This window comes from Saccoglossus kowalevskii, chromosome 4 (assembly GCF_978046115.1).
Source record: "Saccoglossus kowalevskii chromosome 4, keSacKowa6.1, whole genome shotgun sequence".
NCBI lineage: Eukaryota > Metazoa > Hemichordata > Enteropneusta > Harrimaniidae > Saccoglossus > Saccoglossus kowalevskii.
In genome coordinates, this window is record NC_140644.1 from 27,807,425 (window position 1) to 27,819,630 (window position 12,206).

The 12,206-nt window shown below is 34.9% G+C and overlaps 1 long non-coding RNA gene across 1 annotated transcript; it reads left to right on the forward strand.

The window, feature by feature from the left end:
- Positions 1 to 11,164: 11,164 nt before the first annotated feature.
- Positions 11,165 to 11,858, forward strand: LOC146747245 (uncharacterized). The gene is made up of 2 exons (XR_014929197.1): positions 11,165 to 11,252; positions 11,614 to 11,858. It is a non-coding gene; the product is annotated as an uncharacterized LOC146747245 (long non-coding RNA).
- The last annotated feature ends 348 nt before the right edge of the window (positions 11,859 to 12,206 follow it).

The window sequence follows — 12,206 nt, forward strand, 5'->3', positions numbered from 1 at the left end:
ATAGATACCAGAGGTGTACTTTATTGAATCAACACTTCACCTAGGCATCGGAACGTCGTGAGTACAAACCGCTTCTTTAATTCAATGAAGACGTTCTTGGAAATTACATGCACATATACAAACATATAAACAGAAACAGAAGATTCAAACTCACAACTCAGCAAACGTACTTTGCCACTGTAAGCAGATGTGCCTATTCACAGATGAATTGAACACAACAACAGAGCTGAATATAATCAACACAACAAGTGATTAATTAATATACAGATATGTTCTAATCTGACGTAATAATATATATAACAGCATATTTTAACTTGACCTTCTATATTTGAATTCTCAGCGGATCAAGTCAAATCCCAGTCCAGGCAAATATGATGCGAATATATTTCTATGCATGGCTTTCCCCAAAGTTCAAAGTGGACCTGCTGCGTCAGATGATAGTTGTACGCGGTGATATATGTGAACTAGGTTGTTGGAGAACTCCTGGTATCAAGATGAACCCCACAAGGCAAGTGGTAATATGTGGACACTCATTCATTGTTATATAACTCTCCTATATTAGGGTTGCAGTGCAGTGTTTAGCCACATTACTCAATCAGTAATAAAATTGACACTATATTATCAAATACTAAACTACTTGTGTGAAATGCTTCCTTGTGAAAAACATTGCTCATATGATTCAACAGAACAATTTGCCTGTTATTTCTACATAATAAACAACATTGATATGGCGTTAATAGCATAGTCAAAACAGCTTTAATTATTTAATAGTCATTACACGGAATTTACAAATAATATGATAATAAGGTACACCACGGTTCAATAAATAAGCTACATGACAAGCACACTACAGTACATAGTCAAATAATTTAAAGAAAGTTAGGTGTTATGCAAGTCATATAAACATATTCTGTCGGTAAAAAACACAAGGCAGACAGTTTAGCATGTTTAACCACTATCATTATATCTGCCAAAACGCATATTTTGAATATTAAAGTTATTATTTCAATAGAATATTGCATTAGTTCGGGCGAAAGAAAGCACTGTCTTCTTAAAAACTATAGGTACTATTGAAGTTGAGGTGTAGAAAATTGACTATTGTGAAATTGTTCATCTCTGTTGTTATACAATCTGGTAGAAAACAGACCATTTAAGCCAAAACCAAGGAACATACATATATTAGTATGTAGCATGAGTCACCTTAATTTCATGATCATCTTGATATCATTAGACCGTGAATTTAAAACTCTTGATGGCCAGTTAGTTATCAATAAAGATTTTACTTTTCAGCTTTATATAAATAGAGAAATAAAATAACGAGCAAGGGAGTACAATTTATTTCCATTAGAGTCAACATAAAATATCTTTAATTCAAATTAAGTCCAATATTTTTGTGTTAATGCTGCATAGAAATAACATCATACACATATACTCTTCACATGTCACGTCACGTCATTTGTTGATTCGAACATAAACTTTTTTAAATAGAACTGTCGTGAATGACATAAGACTCTATGAAGGGGTACTCGACGTTTTATTGACATCAATTGGTAGACGGAGAAAAATCGAGTACAAGTACTGTGTCATCAGTGAAGAAGACACAGTATATGAATGTATTGGCAGAAACCCAACCACCAACCGAACCATGCATATTGAAGAGAGTTTCTGCATCGAAGGAGGTAATAATTATATCTAGTGTGTATGTTTTAAGTGGCACATATTATTTTTCTAGTGGAAGTACGATATTATCAAAACATTTGAAAAGAGTTTATATTCAACGGATAAAGAATATATTCAAAAAAACCTGTAACGACTACACTTTTATACTGCATTTTTAAATCTCGAGAGACCATATAGTATATATAGTGCAATATATGAACGGATTACTGTCAACATTGAGAAAGGGTAAACCTGTTTATGGATTAAATATAAATTGAATGATTTAGTGCAATAATTTTAATGAAAAATATCTTCTCTCTATTCTCACGGGGACTTTATCCTTGATAGCCGATTGTTATTGAACTGTTTTGCTATGTCCATGTTGATGTCCCTGGCATATAAACAATGCTGTTTAAAATAAGTAAAATAAGTAGAAATAATTGTGAAACATAGCGATTGCTTTCATGCTTAGCCTATGCAAGTATAATTTGGAAATATATTTCACGGAACTATACAATGTAAAAAACACTAAATCCGAAATAGGGACAATTAAATTTACAATGGGCTGCTAATTTGGAACATGCCACAATAGAAATTTAGCAATACAAAATCCATAGCAATCATTTTACCATTTTTGTTCACTTCCAATTGGTTGAAAAATAGAGCTGCTAATTATGCATTAATTGGATACTTACAGGCACGTGGAAAAGGTACGACAACATAATATACCCTCCTGAGAACTACAGATACTTGAAAAAACTTATTGGTTATCAACGAGGACAGGACCTCACTGATAATATTATCACCACAGAGAAAATGATGCCTATCTGGGAAGGATTCCGTAAAGACTCGTCGGCAACTAAGGGTCTCGCTACTGATGCTATATTACAAATATGCCAAATATTTCTGTCAGTTGATGACAATTGGAAGCCGCCACACTGGAGTTCTGAAAAGGTGCAATATGTTTGTTTTAATTTGAATTATGGTTAAGATATATGTTGGGAAAATGTTCTCCTCGTTGTGGTTGATGTTGTGAACTCCGCCATAAATCTTTTTTTGTGGTTACAATAACTCAAACAGTTGTTGTCCAATTTCCTGCGAACTTCGACATTATATTAAACAGTTTGCGATCTCAAGCACTCAGTAACTCAAGCACCATCTTCAAATATGGGAATATTATCAGTCAACATGCAAATGGTGTAATTAGCCAGCGCAATTTTTAAGACAGGGAATAAAATGTGGCTAGAACAAAACATGTGATAAACGTTGAAATATGTAGATAGAACAAATACATTTATACTGATGATACTGAGTACCGGATGTTAGTGTTATGGCTACACCAATAATAAAAAGTCTACTTCATACAATGAGGAAACCCCATCACGTAATGGAGATACCAAACATATAATAGAATACCCCACCATATAGTGGAGAGACCACATTATGAAGTGTCCCGATCATATAATGACAATACATGTAATGACGCTGTTAATTTTTTCCAGGTGTTGTATGACTATTTGTCACCTGCATTGCAATACTTCCAAAGAAACCCCAATGAATCCACCGAACTGAGCAAATTACGTCTCGTTACAGCTTTGGCAATAGCACGTATCAGCCATCGTTACAAATTATTTGATATGCTTAGGAAAAGTGATCTCATTGCTCTATTTAAAGCACTTCTCATAAAACCAGACCTCGAACAAAGATTATGCCATGACCTGCAAACTGTTAACCAACATTTCCCTCAACCAAGTGAGAGAAGGTAATATATACAATATGCGCAATGTTGCATGAACTGTGTGCTTGATTGTTTGTTTTAATTGTGGCTGCTGTGGTGGTTGTCAGTCGTTTGATTGGTTAATTGGTTGGTCGGGGTATTGGTGTAATACAAGGATCTCTCTCATTCGGCAAACATAATGTGCTAATATGTAGATGAAATGGGATTTTGAAAATTTACCATGAGAGAACGTGTGGGTTGTGAGCTGAACATCGTTTTTATATTAAAGGGCTGAACATATTATTTATTTAAAAGCACACTTGTAATTATTACATTTCTCTAATTCGTGTTTTCTAGGGATCTGGTTAGCGATCTTATCTATGTATGTACAAGTAACTTCAGCAGCAAAGATCCAACTCCAGCTTTTTTGTTATGCATACCACTGTTACATTTTATTAATGGCACCTCCAAACCATTTGACCCTGATTATGTATGTCGTCCTGTATTTAACAAATGGCAATTAGAAAATTTCAAGAAGTCAGTCAAGTAAGTACACTTTGTTTAATGTATTATGTATGGTGGACATTGTAAGCATTATGTAGATTGGTTTGGACGAAGGTTACTTACCCGAAACCACTTGTGCTCTCGCCCTTTTGCATACATGTGTTTTGCCCCTGACTCGTCGAGTCCATTAATGCTAACCGTTAACGTAATGCATTATTATTCCCTTAGTAGTCGAAAAAAATACACCTAACACAAGTGAAGGAGTGCGCACGACACAGCATGTAATGATGTTGTTTTGTTTACACACAAGCTATTTTTTGTATTCACAGAACCTAAATATCACCAACATTAGTTATTTTTAAATTATTATTATTAAAAAAAAATAATCAGTAGTTTGCTGTTTATAAGACTGCAGAGTATAGAACAGTTATTTACTGGCGTGTGTGTTATTTATGATATCATTACGGAAATTCATTTAAATAACTTTGTAATTCAGATACAACATGGGACCATGGTTACAGCGTGTTTCGCCACTGTTTGTTGTTGATGCTCAGCTCGCATGGACATTTGTATTTTCGGTACCATTGGACCAGATTCCAGAAATGGTTGAAAGTGGTAGTTTGCCCATGGACATTTCCTGTAATCTTCTGCTGAGAATTCTAGGAGATAGGCGCCTTATCGTGAGTATACCCAAAAAGGTAAGTTTATTAGGTTTACAATTACATTTTTCAACTGATAAATTTCAACTCAACTAGTGTAGCTAAGTTGCATAATTTGTGTTCAGTATGTATTGTACATATCATATTGAGGCTTTGCTCATTCGAGTTACGCCACATACAGCTTACTGTGTGTAGTAATATACCAAATGTATTTCTATAGGACCAACCTTACTTACCAGAAGTTATGAGAGTTTCAACAATAAGAATACGACAATTAATCCGACAATTATTGGATAAAGTCCCCGATAGGTGAGTTAATTTACTGTATTGACATCCATCTTGCAATAGAACACAATGATATTACAACGTTTTGTATCATTGTGTTTAATTATTAATAAGAATAATGTATTCAAATAATTTATCATAACAATATTTCAATGATAACGGATTTAATCTAATCTGCTCTTTACCGGGATTTCTGTGAATGTAAAATAAATCACGAGTAACATAACAGTCACAGGGATTTTGAATAACTTGTTTTCACGAAAATTGTGTTAAATCTTTAGAAAGGTCTAATTTAACACAAATCGCTATTACTTTTATGTTTATATATATTGCATCTACAAACCCCTAACAAATTGGAAAGATCTAACAAGTACTACTCATTTGATTTTTGAATTTGTTGTCAGAAATAAAACAAAGATATACACTAATTTGCATATCACTAGACTAAACTGTAGATGATCAATAAGATTCTAAAGACTATTTCATGTTCAAAATTAGACATCACAACAATACGGGTTGTTCGACCAGTGTTTTAAGCATGTTCCATTTATGATAAAATTCTGTAATTATCATATGATAATTAGTTATACATAAAGATTCTAAAAAATATATAAAAAGCTCATTTTGAATAAAACTCCGCTACTCCTGTAAAATTCTGTAGTTTGCATCATATTCGGCAAATTATTTTAGAAACTTCCAAACGTTAAAAAACACTTAGATAAATGTGTGACACACAGAACACGTATTGACCAAAGTATATGTGATGCAGCCTAGCTCGCTCAGTGAGTGCGTCGTTTATCATTCATCATTATTCTTACATTCTTATCCATAATTGAAAGATGAACAGAACAGTATTTCATGTAAAATAAATAATGATGTATTTATTTATACTCATATTTACCTCTCAACTAACCATACATTTTGAGGTACAACAACTAGTAAGTGACAGTGCACAGTGAGGTGATTGAACGTAATTTACCTACCTATTGTTTCCTTGGTGGTTCGGGGAAAGGACTACTGGATCCACTGAAATATATAAAAATAATGACTAGTGACACAGGATAGAACAAACCCCTTGGTATATATTAAGTGCACAAATCTGTAGTTTTGAAATTGAGTCCACAAAAGTGATGGCATTCTCACAGTTGGAGTCACCCATACAAACTTATTTCAAATCCTGAAAATAAATTGCTGTATATAGCTTTACAGATTATTGCACATATAAATGAACTAATCAATATATTCTAATAATGTGTCTGATGATTTGTTTAGGCAAACATCAGATAGTATTGGTGAAATTCATCGAATGTTGTTAACAACTTGTCAACTTGTACAAACAGTCGCTGCTAAAACAAGTGACGTGTGTCAATATGAACACATACTTGATGCCTGTGATCTGTTCAGTGCATGCTATGGCTTTGTCGCTACACACTTGCGAGCTGGTACCAGCCCGACCAAATACCGTCATATGAATAACGATATGCATTTACGGTATGAGCAAACAAAGAAGGCACTCATAGACTGGATCAATAAACACCTACCAGTCGAGTTCATCCGCCGATCAAATACTACAACGAAAACAGAATTTTCAGAGGAATTACAGGTATGTGTAAAATGTGTGTGTACGTGAATTGCCGAGTGCTTGTACTGTAATTGTTTAGAACAAGGGTAACGAAGCACCACTTCAAAAATAATGCCAAATAATTTATCATGATATACAGGGTAAGATTAAAAGTTACTCTAAGTATGTACGTTCTTTCAGTGCACTAAATGTTGTCAGGGACAGCATATAATAGAAAATTTTGCGGTGTTCAAATGAAATTGTCAGTCACGTGATTGGTGTTATTTCATGTTTACACTTTGTGACAGGCCCTACTTTTTCACGATTGTCTTGATACACAATAGCTGTCTAGTGTAAATAAACGTAATTCATTCAGGACGAAACGTATTAAAATATTTATGTTAAAATATTTCAATATTTCCATAACAGTATGTACTTCCATGTAATTTAAGCATGTGTGTCGATGTCGGCACGTTCTTGAAAAGCTACTCATTGTTCTCGTTGTAGACGACAACAATGGAGGCCGAGAAGTATTGATGTTTTGATTCTTCTGAAAAAAACAGTAGCAACACAAAATACGCGATATTCTCTTGCTGGCGGCAAATAACCTTTAATTATTCACAAGTTAAGATTGATTGAGTTATATACAGAAACCGTGATAAACCCATAATTTACAAATCTATTTTAGATTTGGCATCGATTGTTGTCAGTGACGTTTCATTACGAATCAACGGACACAAATTGGTATCAAGAATTGTGTCCGATTCTGAAGAGAAGATTCAATAATGTAGGTTATACACAATATATATCAATATCAATTTGTTATAAACGTGTAACCCATACATCAATACGAAATTATCAATGAGAATAATCTTTATTTCATAACCACGATATATAATACTCCAATAGATACAAAGTCTGCAAAAGATACGATTTATTTGCTATGAAGATCTGGTAAATTACAACGTTCATATACAGAAGATTTTCAGTGAGATTGCATTCAAAGCAGTGGATGAGATATGCAAAGTAAGCATATACGAACTTATTTGATATAATTGATGGAGCATATTGAGTTGTTGTCTTCCACATTTTTCATATTTTATAACCTATGTTTAACTGAGCCAATTGACCTTTATGGTACAGAATATTTTCAGAATAATTTGACATGGAGTTTGTTCTTCCCAAATGTTAATAGTAAACAATTTGTTATTAGATATAACATACAACGTAACAAGTATGCAGGTATTATAGATAGGCTAGCAGTGCTTTAAGTATATGAATGATTGTATACAATTCTTATTGTAGCGTGAGAAAGACCCTGATAAATTGCTCGGTTCTGTATATGAACGTGTTCCAGTCACAAAGGACCACGGAAAGCTGTTATCATTCTTACTGCACAAATCGTGGCCAAAATCAACGGATCCACATATAATTTTACAACACATATTGACTTGGGAACCGTTTGTTGGATTTTTCCGCATGACAGGTAAATCGAAAACATTTAAAGACGTTTCAATAATAAAAATATCATTGTAGTAATTATTTAGGTTTATGAATCAAAACTATGATGAGATACCAACCTTTTAGGTTGCATACGACGGCAAAAATAAGTCTTTTCTATGTTTTATGTTTGTTTAAGATAAAGGACAAGGGCACGGAGACATTCTTTCTGAAGAGTGTCAGGGCTATATAGCCATAGCGAAGTCATCATTGGAATCAATAAGTAAACAGTTATTGAATGGGAAGATCAAAATCAACAATCTGCGGCTAATAATACAAAATGAAGCTCAATTTCTCAACTTAATCAAGACGAACGAAAGTTATGATGTCAAACAAGTTATTGATTATCGGGAACATGAACTTGATATCCTTGCCTGTGAACGGAAATATGTCGATTGCCTGGTAAATTCGTGTCTTTTTATTACGCTAGGTATGTACAATGTTTGTGTATTACAAACACATGAAGTGTGTCTGAGCAAATTTGGGTTGAATGTCTGCTGGAAGATGTAATGTTCCATTTTTATAGTCGCATGTGTTTTCTTTGCAGAGCCATTCACTGATTTTACAACATCACGATCAACCTATTTCGAATAAAACCATGTTCGAACAACACCGTATACCCTAGAATGCAACATAATTTTATAGTACTTCTTTTCCAGGATATTCATATAGTAAATTATTAACGCAGAAATGTGTAAATAAAGCACGGACCACTTGTCACTGCACGCGATGCCGTATATATATTTACTGTTTTGATGCGTTGTAAATGTTTTTCTTATTTAGAAAACATTTTCCCTTGCAGGCTTATACCACTAATTACAATTCCACCCAAAATGTTTAAATTTGATTAAACCACATGTATGTAATTTAATTCTTGCCAGAAACACACGTTTCCAGCTCGAACAAAACACACAAATATGTCGGCCTTTCCTGCCAGTTTCAACAGCTAGTTTTGTAGCGTCTGATTGACAATGACCAAGATCCGCTAGTCACCGAAGCTAACAGCTGGCATAATTAAAGTACGCATTCACACCGCGATTTGAGACCTGCCACATGCGATTCGCTGGTTCCCTGCGTCCTTTGCGAATGGCAAGTAATCGCCACATTGTCCCACTAGGCCGGTATTCTGGCACAAAATCACGTGACTAAGTGATGTTTTTTGAGAACATTCTAACATTTTCTGTAAACAAGTCTTTATTACGCTATGCCCGTACATACTGCAAATTTAGACTTACATATTTGAGATGTTTCTGGGCACATTTATAACAAAGGTAACAGTTTTTTATCCACCAAACTTTCGAGAGTAAAACTTTTCACCGACGTCAGGTAACCAAGGGAAATAGAACAAGCAACGAGAAAGTGACGGGCCAATTAGAATGCCGGAACCGTTACTAGTTACCGGCCTCTTGTGGATTGGTGTGCCATGACACTTGAGGCGGGAACCAGCCAACCACATGCGACAGAAATTGTAACCTCGTCACTAATCACGTTACTGAGCGCAGACAATCTCGGAAGCGCATTGTACAGTAGTATCAAAGTGCCACCCAAAAAAATAAATTCTTCCATATTTGAAATCGAAATTCTCTGGTTTGTTTTTTTGTAGTTGACATCGACGTCCTACATAGTAAGTTGAAAATTGATTTAGAGAGTATGCCATTGACATCAGTTTGTCTTCCTTTGACGAGTTTTACAAGCTGCAGAGAACCAATTATCACATTCTTTGAGTTACCACCAAATGTGAAGACTATTTTGGAGCCTCTCTATCACGTCCACACCAGTCGTTTATTCCACCAAAGATGGGAACAAAGAGTCCTCGCTTTAAAACAAATTGTCGTTGATGGCAAATCACCGGTACTCAAACTTGAAGACTTAATTGAACAAGTATGGCAGCCAGTTTGCGATTCGATTGTTGCAATGATACATGAACTAGAAAACGGTAAAATAACACTAAAAGAAGTGGACACTACATTTGGAGAAACTCTGAACCATGCCTTGGAGTTGGAGACTGAAGCAAGAACCCTCTACACCTTAATAGCTCGAGGACCACTACCCGACACTCTTCAAATACGACTAAATCAACTGAAACAGTATGGTGTCATTCGACAACGGTTGAAGGCTGCCAACGCTATTTTGCATGTCCGAGAAACACTACAACTTAAAGGAGACTTTAGCACACTGGATGGCATAGCTTCAATGGTATGTTATTTATTTATATTTTATAAATATTTTATTTATTTATTTATTCAGTCTTATTTCAACACGTATTGATGATTTATTCTCATTTTTGCAGACAACCAAAAACCAAACCCTTGACTCAATAACATCTGAGGTGATCTCCGGAGCTGATAGATTAGATTTCCTAACTTCTGACGAAATCACGTGCTTAAATGTTTTAGCCGAATGCCACGTATTTGTTAAGTGGCTGAAGAAAGAAGTGACGGGTAAGTCAGTCTGTGTTTTCATTTCGTTTTAATATGAGCAGAAAATGAACTCTTTGTAACATTTCCTCTACACTTTGCAGATGTCCAACAATTACAAGTGTTTATAGATTTAGCGATGATATCAGCTGGAGAGACGGATGATGAAGTAGATCGCGTTAAATGTCTCCATCAGGCTGCCACTGGATATTCATCACTGATCTTTGATTTGAAAGAAAATGCATCGCTTGAAGATTTGTTAAGCACGTGTGTGGTACTAAGAAATAACCTGAAGAATGACAGAATGCTGGCAAAAAAAATGGTAATACTGTCACTATATGCTGCAATATACAATATTGCCGGACCTGATTAACCCACGTACTAATTTGTTATTATTTGCTTTAAAACATTCAGAAAGACATCAACCGGCATCTGGAGTGGTTAAAGAGAGTGAAAGAAACGCATGGATCGGTTGAAAGGTCATCCTGGCTTGAGGCAGAGGCTATCAACAAAAATGGTGTTTATAGTATTGGGAACATTGGTAACAATACATGCAAGGTATTTCGTTGGTTTTTCACATCACTTCTTGAATGTATAGCATTAGGATAAAATATACATTTCTCATTGGATAACCAATGACAACCAATTGGAATTTGTTAATCAGGCAATGTCCTTGTCTAGTGTGGTTTTGTGTCTTGTCGATCCAAATAATAATTGTTTACAATTCTTATATTATTCAAATACATGAATTTCTATCACAGGACAATTTACGTGATGTTATTTGCCTGTCTGTTCCTGCGATCTTGAGCTCCAATGATGTTGAGACTGATACTGATGTACAAGAAAAACGTGAATATGATCTTGACAAACTAAATGACCTGCAAAGTAAACTTATGCTTGTTGCTGGCAAAGGCGAACAGAGCAGAGGGCAAATCGACCGGTTTACACAAGTGAGTAGTCACTCAAGTATATTGCTTAATATGAGATATACAAGGATTTTGAAACAAAGAGCTGAATTTCTACCTTGTGATTTATGGGGTCGAACATGCTTTCAGATGGACAAAATGGCTGACTTGAGCCGAACAGGCCTGTCTGAACACAAGTAAAATCTACCACTAAATGTGCTTCATTTCCGCAAATAATTCTTTTATTTGCTACCCAATTCCATAGCTTGTCATTTAGGATATTGCACGTTAAATCCTCGCATAACTTAAATTTTTTGATGTCTATTTTACTAACAATGTTTACATAGAATATAATATGCAATTGTTATATAACATTGTCTAATTAAGAATATATTAAATTTTCCAGATATTTGCGGCAATCAAAAGAGTGGCCAAAACATATCTCAACCTTCACAAGACAGGGAATTCCTTATTTGAGGGATTGCTAATTACAGTAAATTGCAACCCCGAAACAAAGGTTTCGGTTATGGTTGATTTTGGAGGTGATCATCAAATACTCCAAGGGAGAGATGCTGTCATAATACAGCTAGGAAAGTTATCAGCTTTTATCGAGGAATGCCTAAACGTGTGGCTACACTACATCGAAGAAAAGAGAGATAAGATATACCATCTCAATTATTTCACAACCGAACAGCTGGTCGTTTTAATGAACGAGTTAAGAAATTTCATATACGAGGACAGCAGATACCAAATCCCTCTTATTGTGTTTTCTATTCTCTCGAGTGTGAAGTTCCACTGCAATCAAAACGACATATATCAAGCAATCCACCAAGTCCGTTCACGACAGCAAGAATCGAGTCAAGATTTGGTGGTACATGAAATAAAAGACGATGCTCAATTTGATGATCATGCAGATTTAGACTCCCGAGAAAACGTTATGATTGAATAAGGTGCAATTAATTATGAAAGAAGGCTGTTCTGAAGAGACGGCCAAAGCAG